Raw genomic sequence first — 13,914 nt, forward strand, 5'->3', positions numbered from 1 at the left:
TTTACTAAGTAAATGGCGAATGGATCCATGGCGATCGTCTGGTTGACAATATGTTCAGGTTCTCTGCGCCCTATGTGCCCATCCCATCTCAATTGCCTTTCCTCTACCTTACCATTGATGCCAGTTACAGCCAGGCTTCCACAAATTCGTGATATGGAAAAGATAATAAGAAAAAAATTGAATTGTAAAAATTATTTTTAATTGACGAAAATTGACGTTTTTGCAGTAAATAATCAATTAAAACTAGCGTAAATGTATACAATAAAACAAATTGTATTAAAATACAGTTGCGTCATATTTTTATTTTTAGATATGCGTAAATTTTCCATTCATATCAATTAATTAGTCAATTTGATAAATTGTGTATAAGAGGTTATCAATTGAAACCACAATTTATCAAGAATGCTTGCATTACTCGGATAGTATCGAATTCTTTAAATATTGTGTATTTTTTATTATCTTCTTCTATTTTTATCTAAAAATAATGATTACATTACACAACTTAACATATCGCTCACTCCTTTCAACAACGTCATATAACAAAATACTTGATTTCATTAATTGATTCGGCAGTCACTTTGTGGTAAAAATCTATCCATTTTTAATTAATGTTTTACTTAGTAAATACCACTATTTCTTACAATCTACTGTTACTTGATATTTCAGGAGATCGTTTTTAATGTTTAAGAATATAATACAATGTATTTAAAATAAATATCAAGCCACTTATTGAACTTTTTACTGTGCAACAGATCTTTTTAGGTAAAACCTGAAGGTTTTTTCTCCATTTGAAAAATATTTAGTATATTTAAAAAAATAATTAAACAATACCTTTTCTTCAAAATGCAAAAACAACACTTTCTGCCCTATAGCGGGTAAATATTAAGTTAAAAATATGCCGCTTCCGCTGGGATATAGTACATTTTCTGGGCATTCCGAAAACATGCACAACTGAAAATTGACGATTTTTGATATATGACGTTGTTGAAAGGAGTAAGCGATATCTTGGCCATTTTAATCAATACCAATAAATGTGGACGGATTCAATTCTTATTCGCCATTCTTTTGTAGAAATATTTCAATTTGTATTACAAATTTTGTTGAAATTTGTAATAAACAACATTCTTTTATGGAAATATATCATTTTGTAATTGGAATATCGAATCATTTTGAAATGAAATCCATTCTTTTGTAGAAACGTTCATTTTCGTAATTTAAATTAGCCATTTTAAATGGACGGATTCAGATCTAATTTACCATTTTTTGTAAAAAAATTTAAATTCGTGATTGGAATTTCCTACAAATTTCATATATCATTATTCATCAGCATTCTTTTGCAGAAATACATCATTTTATAATGAAGTATTTCTTCTTTATTTCCTAGAAACGTGACAAACTAGCTAGCTAACCATCACGCCGCGTCCCAACGGGGGTAGGCAGAGAAAATAGAACGCCACACCACTCTGTCTCTGCAAATAATATTCGCCTCATCCGCATTCATGCGTTTAAATCTCTTGTTCCATTTCGCAACTCGAATTTTGTTTAAATTTAAATAAAGCCCATTATTTTGTACAAACGTTCCATTTCGAGGTTTGAATTTTTATAAATTTTAAATAAAGCTCACTCTTTTTTAGAAATGTTCCATTTCGCCATTTGAATTTTGTTAAAATTTTAAATAAAGCCTATTTTTTTGTAGAAACGTTCCATTTTACAAATTGAAATAAAAAAGCCCATTCTTTTGTAGAAACGTTCCATTTCGCAATTTGAATTTTGTTCAAATTTGAAATAAAGCCCATTCTTTTGTAGAAACGTTCCATTTCGCAATTTGAACTTTGTTCAAATTTGAAATAAGGCCCATTATTTTGTAGAAACGTTCCATTTTCCGATCGGAACTCTGGATTCGGTTTGAACTTCGCGAGATCCGCCCATTTCGGCGCAATAATATCCCGAAAACAGCTGAGCGCCGCGCCAGCGCCGCCCTGCCGTCGCGGAGTTTTCACCAACTGACACTTTCTGACGGAAAACATAACCTAAGACTTGACATATGTGCCGGATGTTACCTAAAGCCGCGCTTTCGACCCGATTTACACGCGTTTTTAGACGAAATTTGGTCGTTTGGTCGACGAGTTGTACCGTAATGAAGAACTGTTTCAATTTTCAAGTGTCTAAGTGCGTTTTTGTTGACTTTCCGCTTGGGACTTTATTGATTTTCGCGTTGTAATTCTCCGGCGCAGTGAAAATGCAGTATTAAATGTGTATCATCGAGTGCAAATTACCATATTTTAAATTTTAAATACATAGTTCAAAATACCTACAATTTTTTTAAACGAATTTTAATTACAATGATTAAGGAAACACTTGTTTAACTCAAGTGGTATAAAACAAGTGTTTCCTTAATTATTGTAACATGTCTCACCACAAAGTTAATGCTTAAACAAAAAATATAATTTTAATTACGTACATTTTATATGCCGCGCTTATGTCCGTTTTTTCTTTTCATTATTTTGATTATAATAAGTATATTTTATTTATTGTTTCGGCATTAACTTTGTGGTAAGACATGTTACAATGATTAAAGAAAACACTTCGTTTTTTACCACTTGAGTTTTATTATAGACTACATGTTTCAGAAGTTAAACTTCCATCATTCAGGTCTGTATAATAACTAAATGACCTGAATGATGGAAGTTTAACTTCTGAAACATGTAGTCTATAATAAAACTCAAGTGGTAAAAAACGAAGTGTTTTCTTTAATCATTATAATAAGTATATATTGATATTTTTTTTACTAAGCCTGCTTCCGTGGTGTAATGGTTAGCGTATTTAGCTACCGTGCTGGAGGTCCCGGGTTCGATTCCCAGGGGGGTTGAAAATAAATTGGAGTGATTTTACACCATAATATTTATTAAATATTACCCTGGACTGGTCCCTGAAGGGCAGGAATGATCACCTTGCCTTCATGTGAGTAACGATCAAGATAACATTGCGTCAATACGATGCAGTGCCCTATGCACCATTGGGTGTGGATAAGGGCTAGAAGATATTCATTTTAGTTTTGCTGCGGAATATTATTTGTTATTTTAGTCAGTGGATGGATGCGGCGTTATTTTGAAACTAAATTAATTTACGACAAGATCTAGACAAGTTGAAATCACATTAAAAAAGACGCTTTATAAAAACCCTACCGAGAATCGAATCCAATTCCTTATTGTACCATGATTAAACGTTTTTACATATTTCTAAAAATGCATGTCGCTCACTCCTTTCAAGAACGTCTTGATTTTTCAGGAGAACGTTTTTAAAGATTAAAAATAAAACACAATGTATTAAAAATAAATATCAAGCCACTTATTGAACTTTTTACTGTGCAACAGATCTTTTTAAGTAAAACCTGAAGGTTTTTTCTACACTTAAAAAATTAAACAATACCTTTTCTTCAAAATGCAAAAACAACATTTTCTGCCCTGTAGCGGGTAAATATTATGTTAAAAATATGCCTCTCTTGCTGGGATATAGTACATTTTCTGGGCATTCCGAAAACATGCACAACTGAAAAATGACGATTTTTGATTTATGACGTCCTTGAAAGGAGTGAGCGATGTGTACAAATAAAGATAATAATAATAAGAAACTATTTATTCCGTTTTTCAAATTCATTTTGGACTAAAATGCCGGTTGTCAAATTTATTTAATATTCATCTTCATACCTAATTTCATATTTCTCGTAAAAATTCAGTTAAATATTCATGTATTCTTCAATGTTCCAACGTTATTTATTCCGTTTTTCAATTTTTTTGTACTAAAATTCCGGTTGTGAAATTCATTGAATATTCATATTCATACCTAATATTTTCATATTCTTCGTAAAAATGAGTAAAATATCATGCATTCTTCAATCTTCTGTTATCCTTTTTACTTCACTTTATTTAAATATCCTAACAGCTACAAAAATCTGCTAGAAATTTCCACTTAATTATTCAAATTTAACTTTTAAAATTTCTCAAAATTAATGGTCTTTCATCCAATACAAAATGTAAATTAGAAATACGAAACGAAACCTTCTCAAAGCCGTGAGAAAAATATCTGCGTTATACGACTTCGCAAATCAATATTTGATTTCTTAAATTGATATTGAGTTCTGCAAAATAAACACTATTTGAAGTCTGCAAAATAAACACCATTTGAAGTCTGCAAAATAAACACCATTTGAAGTCTGCAAAGAAGTAGCAAAAAATATTGTGGGAGGGTACAATGCGAATATTTTTCACAAATCGCTCACTCCTTTCAAGAACGTCATAAATAAAAAATCGACAATTTTCAGTTGTGCATGTTTTTAGAATGTCCAGAAAATGTACTATATCCCAGCAAAAGAGGCATATTTTTATCTTAATATTTACCCGCTACAGGGCAGAAAGTGTTGTTTTTGCATTTTGAAGAAAAGGTATAGTTTACTTATTTTTTAAAATATACTAAATATTTTTCAAATGGAGAAAAAACCTTCAGGTTTTACCTAAAAAGATCTGCTGCACAGTAAAAAGTTCAGTAAGTGGCTTGATATTTATTTTTAATACATTGTATTATATTTTTAAACTTTAAAAACGTTCTCCTGAAAAATCAAGTATTTTGATTTATGACGTTCTTGAAAGGAGTGAGCGAAATAAGGTCCGTGTTATTACAATCTTTGATTTATCGTTCAACGTTTTTTTGCAATTATTAATTAATTCAACACTTTGTGTTCGTTTTTTTATTATTATTATTTAAAAATAGTTTTTTTTTAAAGAGATGGTTTTTAAACGGGCAACATTGATTCTACAGACTGTCAATTCGACAGTTGAGAGTTGATTTGTAGTCGTTACGTTTTGCCATTTCACCATGAATAGACTGAATGTCCATTATGTGCGTCGTAGGTTTGGTGAATGGGCCGAAAACAATTGATCCTCTTTTTTGGTTAAATGGCTATGTCGCTAAGCAGAATTGCCGAATTCGGAGTGGAGAAAACCCAGAAGCCTTTGTCGAGACGCCCTTACATCTATTAAAAGTTACTGTTCGGTGTGCTTTATGGGCAGGTGGAATCATTGGCCCATACTTTTTTAAATACGATGCCGGCCAGAATGTTACGGCCAATGGAGAGCGCTACAGAACCATGATAACTGACTTCTTCGTACCTCAGTTGAATGGCATTGATGTGACAGAGCTATGGTTTCAACAAGATGGCGCAACGCGCCACGCGGCGAGCGTCACCATCAATTAGTTGCGGGAAATTTGAATTTGTATACCTCTAAAAAAAACAACCTTTATAATATTAATATACACCATTTTCATCCACGCCTTAGGACGTGTTCTGCGACTAGAGACAAGTCTACCTCGCCGCTGTATACACCCGAGAAATTGACTTCCTTGCTTGTATTATGCAATGGCCAATTAATGCCCAAAATTTATTCTTCAAATCACCATATTAATATCCCGTGTTTGTAATATAATAATTTTCGTCGTAATCTGACATTTGCGAAAGTAATCTGTCCGCTTTATTCGCTGTCGAAACTCCATTAGAATTTATCGTCCCGATCGAATCGGCGCATTATTTATCGCCGGTCTTTAAATTGCCAATTTAAAATTGCTGTATTAAAGTTGGAGTGAAATTTGAAATTATCACATCCCAATGGACTGAGAGTTCCAGGTCATAATTGGAGTGATATTTGAAATAATTTTATTCCAGTGTTCCATGTCAAAATTGGAGTGATATTTGAAATCATTTTATTCCAGTGTTCCATGTCAAAATTGGAGTGATGTTTGAAATAATTTCATTCCAGTGCTCCATGTCAAAATTAGAGTGATATTTGAAATAATTTCATTCCAGTGTTCCATGTCAAAATTGGAGTGATATTTGAAATAATTTCATTCCAGTGTTCCATGTCAAAATTGGAGTGATATTTGAAATAATTTCGTTCCAGTGTTCCATATCAAAATTGGAGTGTTATTTGAAATAATTTCATTCCAGTGTTCTATGTCAAAATTGGAGTGATATTTGAAATCATTTCATTCCAGTGTTCTATGTCAAAATTGGAGTGATATTTGAAATTTCAATTTTAAACATGGAATATAAGGATTTTAGAAATCCTTATTCCGTTTTTCAGCGATCTTTTTAGTAATTTTCGCAAAACGATGTCTCCAAATAGAATTAATTTATATCGTGCCATACTTTTGTTTTTATTTTTTATGACCGGCTTGTAAGGATTAAGACAGTATCTTTTTTTTATATATTTTTTACAATTGTATTTCCCCCTTTTACTAACGTTTTTTTCAAATATAAAAAAAGAGAAAAAATCTAGTTTTACCTACTTAATTTGCACTAAAATTTTTAACCTTCAATTGTCTCAAAAAAACTGGTTTCTGATATCATTTTTAAATACCGGTTTTCTGACTTAATTTGTAATTATAATAAATAACACTACATTAGAAGTTTTCATTTCGTTAGTTTATTATATTAATAATAATAAAGTGCGTTGTTTTTTCCGCATTCGGAATAGTGTAATTATTACTAATTAATTGAGCTTAAAATAGCTTGTTGTTTTCAAATATTAATATTTTCAAAATTATATATTGCTCACTCCTTTCAAGCACGTCATAAATCAAAAAACCTGATTTTTCAGGAGAACGTTTTTAAAGTTTAAAAATATAACGCAATTTATTAAAAATAAATATCGAGCGACTTATTGAACTTTTTACTGTGCAACAGATCTTTTTAGGTAAAACCTGAAGGTTTTTTCTCTATTTGAAAAATATTAAGTTTATTTAAAAAAAAAATTAAACAATACCTTTTCTTCAAAATGCAAAAACAACATTTTCTGCCCTGTAGCGGGTAAATATTAAGTTAAAAATATGCCGCTTTTTCTGGGATATAGTACATTTTCTGGGCATTCTGAAAACATACACAACTGAAATTTTACGATTTTTGATTTATGACTTTCTTGAAAGGAGTGAGCGATATGTCTCTATAATTTATATTTTTTTAAATATGTTTTAAATTGTTCTTTAAATAAATGTATACAATTTATGTTAGTAAAAAAGGAATAAAGAATTTTAAAAAACATATCGCTTCTTAAAATACCGGCATTCCAAACAATATATTGTAACTATTCAGATTTTTTTTCTTTAAAATAGTGGTATTAGAAACTATGTAACTATTCTAATGAAGAAAATTAATAAAGAAATAGTTGACATTTTGTTTCAAAATACCGGCATTCGTAACTTTGTAATTATTCAAATAAATTAAATAAAAATAACTAGTTTATATTTCTTTTTAAAATACCGGCATTCGAAACTGTGTAACTATTCAAATAAAGACTAAAAGAAAATAATCCACATTACTTTTAAAAATACCGGCACTCAAACCTTTATAACTGTTCAAATAATGAAATGAAAAATAAATATTTGATATTTCTTATAAAATACCGGCATTCGAAACAATATTACTATTCAAATAAAGAAATTAAAAATAAGTATTTGATATTTCTTTTTAAAATACCGACACTCGAAACAATGTGACTATTCAAATTAAGAAATCAAAAATAAATATTTGATAATTATTTTAAATTTCGAAACCATGTAACTATTCTAATAAATAAATAAAAGTTGAATATTCTATTTTTCTTTTCAAAATACCGGCATTCGAAACTATTTTATTTGAATAGTTACATAGTTTCGAATGCCGGTATTTCGAAAAGAAATATCGAATATTTATTTTTAATTTATTTATTCTACTAAATAAATTAACAATAAATATTCCAAATTTCTTTTCAAAATACCGGCGTTCGAAACTATGTAACTATTCAAATAAATCATGTTTATTTTTAATAATTACATAGTATGTTGGCAATTGCACAAGAGGCAGGTGTTCCCATTCCTTAAAACATAACATTAGTAAGTTATATGGTATTCATTTATTACCAATTCAGTCAGCTGTCGTTATGGATATAATGTTTACCGCTGTTTTGTGCCTGATAACAAGACAGCCACAATTATATGTATGACATAATCGTGTTGATAAATATTATCTTCACCGCACGATAAATTTAATCTCTAGCCTTAAACTGTCGGTATACGCGCAAAAAAACTCCAGGTTTAAAAAACCAGCATTTTCCAATACATACAGTTTTTTTAAAGGTAAAAAAATTCAAATTTCCCATATTTTTTTTAAGACAAGCATTATTGATAAAATTAAGAAAGGTGTGTTGAGATGGTTTGGACACGTGGAACGTATGAGTGAGGAAAGAACGGTAAAACAAATTTATGAGGCGAATGTAATTGGAAAAGGGAGCAAAGGAAGACCGAGAAAAACTTGATTTTTCACGACAACGTTTTTAAAGTTTAAAAATATAATACAATTTATTAAAAATAAATATCAAGCCACTTATTGAACTTTTTACTGTGCAACAGATCTTTTTAGGTAAAACCTGAAGGTTTTTTCTCCATTTGAAAAATATTTAGTTTATTTAAAAAAATAATTAAACAATACCTTTTCTTCAAAATGCAAAAACAACACTTTCTGCCCCGTAGCGGGTAAATATTAAGTTAAAAATATGCCTCTTTTTCTGGGATATAGAACATTTTCTGGGCATTCCGAAAACATGCACAACTGAAAAATGACGATTTTTGATTTATGACGTTCTTGAAAGGAGTGAGCGATATGTCAAATACTAATAAACCTGCGTTTTTCAATGGTTTTTTTTTGTTTTTATTTTTCGATTATTTTAAATTTCTTTTGATGTTTCCAAAGGCCGGTTATTGAGTATCCGTCGGCCGGATGTTACGAAACCGTTTAAATTAAGCCGATGTTATTATACGGAATGGTAATATATATTTCGGTAGAGTATCGATTCTCTGGCCGATAAATAAAAGACGATCTCTTGAAACAATCGCGTTTCGTATTTCGGGCTTGACATTTGCGCTCCGTTCTATTTTCACACATACCAGACGTCCTTTTGTGCTCACAAACTCCCTTTCATTCATCAAACACTTCAAAAAACAACTCTATTATTATTTTTTTACGTTATTTGTATTTCCAAAATATTATTTATCGATTTGGCTTTAACTTTGTGATAAATATAAATATAAAACGTGAATATTTGTATTTAAAAAACATTATTCATTAACTTTAACTTTGTGATGATTTGAATTTAGAACGTGAATATTTGTATTTAAACAACATTATTCATTAACTTTAACTTTGTGATGATTTGAATATAGAACGTGATTATTTGTATAAAACATTATTTATTGACTTGGCTTTAACTTTGTGATGATTTAAAAATAGAACGTGATTATTTGTATAAAAAAACATTATGTATTGACTTGGCTTTAACTTTGTGGTGATTTAAATATAGAACGTGATTATTTGTATTTATAAAACATTATTCATTAACTTTAACTTTGTGGTGATTTAAATATAGAACGTGATTATTTGTATTTAAAAAACATTATTCATTAACTCTAACTTTGTGATGATTTAAATATAGAACGTGATTATTTGTATTTAAAAAACATTATTCATTAACTTTAACTTTGTGATGATTTGAATTTAGAACGTGATTATTTGTATTAAAAAAATCACCATTTATTGACTTGTCTTTAACTTTGTGATAAATATAGATAAAGAACATGATTATTTGTATTTAAAAAATAATATATATTGACTTGGCTTTAACTTTGTGATGATTTAAATATAGAACGTGGTTATTTTTGTTTGAAAACATTATTTATTGACTTGGCTTTAATTTTGTGATGATTTAAATATAGAACATAATTATTTTTTTGTATTTAAAAAATATTATTTACTAACTTGGCTTCAACTTTGTGATGATTTAAATATAGAACACGATTATTTGTATTTAAAAAACATTAATTATTGACTTGACCATGATGTTTGTGTGAAAGCACTAAAATAAAGAATTGACTTGGTTTTAACTTTGTGATGATTTGAATGTAGAACGTGATTATTTGTGTTTAAATACATTATGTATTGACTTGGCTTTAATTTTGTGATGATTTAAATATAGAACGTGATTATTTGTATTTAAAAAACATTACTTATTGACTTGGCTTTAACTTTGTGGTGATTAAAATATAGAACACGATTATTTGTATTTAAAAAACATTAATTATTGACTTGGTTTTAACTTTGTGATGATTTGAATATAGAACGTGATTATTTGTGTTTAAAAAACATTATTTATTGACTTGGCTTTAACTTTGTGATGATTTTAATATAGAATGTGAATTAATTTTTAAAATATGTGACCTACCTAGAGATGGCCGGCTCGTTATGCAGACGTTGCAATCTTTCGGGTTGTTTATTCGAAAAAGCGCACGTTAGGTACGTCGCGTTACGGTTTCTTGACATTTACGGGATTCTATTCTCGAATTTAGCGAGACATCCCGACTGCCCGACTTGCGCAAGGAAGCTAGCTCTGTGAGCGATAAAGAAGCACCGAAAACGATTCTCGACCAAATCGATTCCCCCCCCCCCCCAACATTATCGCGATTTTTTTCTTACTGCCCGTGAAAGTTGAACCTTGAACTAACGCCTCACGTGTAATTAACGATCAAGATAATACTGCGTCAATTCAATGTCTGTATTTAAAATAAAGAATTAATAACCTGCATAAGCATAGGGCACTGCATCGTACTGACGCAGTGTTATCTTGATCGTTTCTTATAAGACGGCAAGGTGATCATTCCTGCGCTTCAGGGACCAGACCAGGGTAATATTTAAGAAATATTAGAGTGTTAAATCACAAATATTTATTTTCACCCCCCTCTGTATTTCATTTTATTTTCTTATATTTCGAAAACAATAGGCATGTGCCCGCGCGCTATTAATATCGATTTATCACTGCGATGGGTTTTAATCGATTTTTAAAATCGATATTTGCTTGGTTACGACGCAGTAAATAGTAATATTGACTTTTTAAATCATTATCGATTTATTACTTATTTATTTTTTTACAAAAATGTTAGTAATATTAGTGAATAACCACTCACTGAGATTTTTATGTCTACCGGTTTCGAGACGTACCCGTCTCTTCGTCAGGACAATTACTACCACAGCATGCAAACAATACTACTCTTCACCACCATAGCACTACTTAAAACTACACAATGTTTAACATATGCGATTTTTGGTCTACCCGAAGACCAACATGCACTAGGGGTTGCAGCATAAACATGTTTATTAAATTTTCACAAAATAATGTATTATTTTTAAAAATTATTTTAAAAAAATCTTCCAATTTAAGAAATTTAAAAAAAAAGTATTATTTTAAATTGAATTGTAAAGCCTTAAGGGACTCTTACAAATTAGCAGCATCCACATTATGCAAACAATTACGAGTACTAGCATGCCACCCCGAGTTCTCTAGCTATTTCCGCTCTTTTAATCTTCCTGCCTGCTATTTCTTATCTACTTCTATTCCTCTATACCAATATGTCTCTCACGTGGGAAAGAAAACGGAGAAGGAATATCATGTAGGATAATGAGAAAAACGGCAACGGCTTCGGCGCTCGGGGTCGCATACTACTCGCACTAGATTTACTGCAGCTGTCTAGTTCACAAATCGCTCACTCCTTTCAAGAACGTCATAAATCAAAAAACTTGATTTTTCAGGAGAACGTTTTTAAAGTTTAAAAATATAACACAATGTATTAAAAATACAATAAATATCAAGCCACTTATTGAACTTTTTACTGTGCAACAGATCTTTCTAGGTAAAACCTGAAGGTATTTTCTCCATTCGAAAAATATTTAGTATATTAAAAAATAATAACTAAATCATACCTTTTCTTCAAAATGCAAAAACAACACTTTCTGCCCTGTAGCGGGTAAATATTAAGTTGAAAATATGGCTCTTTTTCTGGGATATAATACATTTTTTGGGCATTCCGAAAACATGCACAACTGAAAATTGACGATTTTTGATTTATGACGTTCTTGAAAGGAGTGAGTGTAATGTCAAATACGATTGACGCACGACGCCATTTGCAGAAATTATAACATCTTCCGATAAGGTGATTAATTTTGCGCCACCCTGTATATTAACGTATTAATATTTAAATTTTAAAGTAATGTAGCTTATACCGTCGTAAATCTTCAATCGACTTCGGACATTTTTTTTTCGTTAAATAATTGACTAAATAATAAAAATGACATCATCTCGCGCCGGAACCGTTGCGACATTTTGAATTCTAAATCGTTATTTAAATTTTGAAATATTTCCGCTGTTGCCATTATGCAGAGCGGTTTTTTTAACGTCTGGCAACACCGCCGGTGCTTGTTTAACGATCGTTAAGTACTTAATTTATTTTCTCACAGGGTGATATCACGTTTTTTTTAAATAAGCTTCGGATAATCGCAAACATGCTCGTGACATCGCGTAGTTTCGGATAATGCACTTATCAAAACGCCAATGCGAAAATGTGACATTAAATGATACTCGTTTTTTTTAAATCAAATGATTTTGTCGTCGAAAAATGTCGTTTAAAAGATAGCAGCCTATTGTTTCTTTTAAAGCAAATGTTTCTTCGTCAGGACGGCAATTTATTACTATTTTTTATCATTAACGAAATTCATTAATAGAATTTTTTTAAAGTATGTTGTAGCTACATTTTTTGTTGCAAATGTTACTTCGTCAGGACGGCAAAATATTACTACTATTTTTATATTTGGAAATTCATATACATAGTTTCCAAAAAAATAACTTACAGCCTCCATTTTTGTTGCTGCAAATGTCCCTTCGTCAGGACGGCAATATACAACTACTTTTATATTCATTAGGCATTCGTATACATAATAAACAAAAATAAAAATAAACTTACGGTCACCTTTTTTGCTGCAAATGTTCCTTCGTCAGGACAGCAATTTATTACTATTTAATTTTTTTTTTTTGAAAATTCATATACATAATGTACCAAAATAAATAATGTACCTATTTTTTTTATTAGACAGTTTTTTTAAAAATATTATAAATTAATAGCTAGTTTTATATATAAACAAATGTTTTACAAGAAAATATATTCGAGTATTTTGATGCTTTAAAATGGGCTAATGTGCCCCAAATAAAGTGCTTTTATTAAAATAAATAATAAGTTTATAAAAAAATATTAAAAAATGTGTGATAGTTACGAGTACGATTTCTCCTACGAGTGTCGGGTGTGTATTTTAATTAATTATTTAATTTTAATTATTTTCCTGAAATACCACATCTATCGATATTGCAACCAACATGCAAATGGAATCCTACAACTTAAGCTTTTATGTAGGAAACTCTTTTATTTGTATGCAAAGTCCGAATCCTGGATTATAATCACACACATGAGAAACGAAATAAATTATCTGGTCAAGCTTAAATAATAAAAATGAAAATGATATTTTCTGGCGTTTCTCGTGTGTGATTTATAATTCAGAATTCGGACCTCACATACTAATAAAAGAGTTTCTGCTCAATAAAAAGCTTCTTTTCATCTCACCAATAGATGTCTCTAATGAAGTTCTAGTGATTCAAGAACAACGGCTCAAAATTGGTTCATATATATAGAACTTCCAAGAATTTCAGTAGTTGGTTGTCAATAATGGGTAGAATTGGTTAATTGTTACACGTGTGTAAAATGGTCTCTCAAATCAGCCTATGACGGTAGTCAGCCCCGTAAATGCCCAGACTTCCATATTCTTCTTCATCTTTGATGAGATGTCAAAAAAATAATATGAAAATAACTCCTGCAATTGGAGATAATCCAGATTTTGTGAACAAGTATTTGGACACACTCAAAATGTTGTAAAGAGAAGGTAGCTTAAAAAGAAAAAATACACATTTTTTTCAGAACACTAACAAAAGAAAACTTTTATTCTGTGTTAGAAACTCA

At 30.1% G+C, this 13,914-nt stretch overlaps 1 protein-coding gene across 1 annotated transcript in view; it reads left to right on the forward strand.

The window, feature by feature from the left end:
* Positions 1–13,914, forward strand: part of shot (dystonin-like protein short stop) — a 331,096-nt gene that overhangs the window by 190,179 nt on the left and 127,003 nt on the right. The window lies entirely within an intron of this gene.

Source organism: Brachycentrus maculatus, unplaced genomic scaffold (assembly GCF_059751285.1).
Source record: "Brachycentrus maculatus isolate JH-2025_06_01 unplaced genomic scaffold, ASM5975128v1 h1tg000343l, whole genome shotgun sequence".
Taxonomy (NCBI): Eukaryota; Metazoa; Arthropoda; class Insecta; order Trichoptera; family Brachycentridae; genus Brachycentrus; species Brachycentrus maculatus.